General features: G+C 48.4%; 2 long non-coding RNA genes across 2 annotated transcripts in view; one reads left to right on the top strand and one right to left on the bottom strand.

The window, feature by feature from the left end:
- LOC138157139 (uncharacterized) overlaps nt 1-1,214 on the bottom strand; it is a 7,057-nt gene extending 5,843 nt beyond the window's left edge. Inside the window, exon 1 of the long non-coding RNA XR_011167312.1 lies at nt 1,088-1,214. This is a non-coding gene — a long non-coding RNA (uncharacterized lncRNA). The remainder of the gene's footprint in view (nt 1-1,087) is intronic.
- Nucleotides 1-1,996, top strand: part of LOC138157138 (uncharacterized) — a 5,406-nt gene extending 3,410 nt beyond the window's left edge. The window contains exons 2-3 of the long non-coding RNA XR_011167311.1: nt 1,069-1,255; nt 1,858-1,996. This is a non-coding gene — a long non-coding RNA (uncharacterized lncRNA). The remainder of the gene's footprint in view (nt 1-1,068; nt 1,256-1,857) is intronic.
- The last annotated feature ends 462 nt before the right edge of the window (nt 1,997-2,458 follow it).

The following is a 2,458-nucleotide window of genomic DNA, read 5'->3' as shown; positions in this document are numbered from 1 at the left end:
AGAAAGAAAGAAAGAAAGAAAGAAAGAAAGAAAGAAAGAAAGAAAGAGTAAGTCTAAGGCCTCTGAAAAGGGAAGGTCTGCAGTGGAGGAGGAGAAATTGCTGAAAGTGGGTTGAGGGGCAAGAAAAGAAGTGATCCAAAGATAAGCTTCTCCTCCCACCAAAATTGTGCCTGGAGAGGGCCCTGGGGAGTCTAAAGCATAGAGTATTGAGCTCATCTATTTAGAAAGTGAAACAGAGCCCTGAAAGGGATTATCAGGATTTCTCCAGCCCTTTACAAACCCCATTCCTGGCCAAAACAGGCAGATCACTAAGGCCCAAGTGAGTTTTCTGTTCATGGATTATCAGCATAATTGTTGTTCTGGAGTTCCCTAGGTATGATTAGATTTAGCTGGATCTCCCACCTCAGCAGCAGTTCTAGGTGTTAGAGATCATCCTCAACAGCAACAATAAAAACCTGACCTGTTTACAAATTGTTTTCACATCTTAGTCTCTCACTTCTTCCAAACTACATTTATAGGAGAGAGGCAGGGCAGGGACGGCTGGCCCCATTTTACAGATGAGGAAATGAAGTCTTAAGAGAAATTTGCCCAAGGTCACACAACTAGTACATATCATATATGTGTTTCAAACACAGGCCTTCAGAGGTAGGGTAGCTGACATATTCATTATGGAGGACCCTTTGAAAAATGTGGTTTCCTGAAGTGACTATAATTCAGGCTCTTGCCCTGAGACACAGCCTGACAGTGAAAACACAGGGGTCAATCAATCAGCCAATAAGCATTTCGGTTAGTGCCTACTCTGTGTCAGGCACTGCTCGAGGAGATACAGGTAGGTAGGGGAAAACATGAGACAATCCCTACCCTGATCTGGAGAAACAAGACTGACCTAGCTTCCACCTGACCACAGTCCCAAGGTGGGCTCCGTATCACCCCCAGCCAGCTCCTCATCTTATCAGAAACTTCCCGGGAACTTCACCCTCAAGCCCAAGGCAGGTATTCTGCCTTTCAGTCCTCATCTGGGACCACCTCCCCAGCCCTCTACTCAGAACCTCACTCCTTCCTCCCTAGAGGCATTTGACAGCAGAACCTTGCGGCAGAAGAAACGCTTCTGGCTCTCTGAGCAGCTAGTGAGCCTTCCCTGCTGTCACGGGGCTGCACAAGGCGTCCCCGGCTCCAGCCCAACCGAGCACTCGGCGCCTCCCCCGCCCCGGGATTCCTGCACCTCGTCTGGCTGATGAGGAAACCGAGATTGATGGTAAACTTCTCAATGTGCACGCCGGGCTCCCTTAGCCCCGCAGTTCCTGGTCAGGCCTTCCCTCCCTCCTGCCCAATGAAATAACGCCGGGCTGGGTGTTGTTAACGGGCCGCGCATGTGTGTGCGCTGTCTCTCCCGGGAAGGAAGAGCTATTAGCGAGTTTAGACACCAGATTATGGCCAGGCTCATATCGCTGCTTGGAGTGATTTATAATTTGCAAACACATTTTATTCGGTTCCCGGATTTTGCCCGAGCAGTTGCAGTGACTGAGCACGACAGGTCGCTGCTCCCCAAATAGAGCCGAGTGGGGAGGGACAGACTCCCGGACGGTCCGGGCAGAGGTCCCCTTCCCCTCTGCCTCTGCTTGCCGCGACGTTTTGAAAACAGACCTCCGGGTACCTTTGGGCCAAAAGTCCTCGCTAATTGGATTTTAATCTGCTATTTAAGATCGTCCGGGAGCGCGTGTTCCCAGCTGATTTATAGGGCAGCTGCACACCCTAACTGCAACTTAATTGGCATTAACCCTAAAGGTGGCAGGAGGGAAAGATTTTTTAGTTTTGGTAATGTTTTGCTTTGCTTTTGTTTTTCCTTCCTCCAAACAGACCGTGGTGCAATCTCATGGTTTTGGAGTCAGAGGACGTGGGTTCGAATTTTAGCTCTGGTTGACAAGTCACCATTTTCTTCCGTCTCCGTTTCATTTTCTGGAAGATTCTCAATTAAGATCCCTTCGTGGATCTATGATCCATGAGTACTCAGGCTCTCTTTGACCTCCTGCCTGGGGCCCATAATAACTATGGTTTAGGAGTGGGCAACCTGCAGCCTGAAGGTTACATGTGGCCTCTGCAGACCTGTGAAGGGGCTGGGTCTACCCCACAAAGAATTTTCTAGTCCAGACCAGTATATACTATAGCTCTCCGTGTGGGAATCCCTCTATTGATGTTGATTGGGAACTCATCTATAATTTGTATGGGGTTTTCCTGGCTTTTTAGTTTCTTTGGTGGGGATGGGGGATGGTCAAGTTAGGTAACTTGCCCACACTGTACACATCTAGTATGTCAGAGGCAGGACTTGAAATCAGATCTTTCTGACTCCAAGGACAGCTCTCTCTATCCTTTTGACACAATGCTTTTCTTTTGAGGTTGCTTACTCCCCAGATTTTAAGTCTATATAAATGGGAGTTCCAAAGAGTGGTTGTCAAAAAAA

The sequence above is a fragment of the Petaurus breviceps genome, unplaced genomic scaffold (genome assembly GCF_028583685.1).
Source record: "Petaurus breviceps papuanus isolate PSGF00001 unplaced genomic scaffold, PetGlider_PUasm1.0 171, whole genome shotgun sequence".
Taxonomy (NCBI): domain Eukaryota; kingdom Metazoa; phylum Chordata; class Mammalia; order Diprotodontia; family Petauridae; genus Petaurus; species Petaurus breviceps.
Note: the sequence above shows the minus strand (reverse complement) of the source record. Positions and strands in the feature narration are given on the sequence as shown.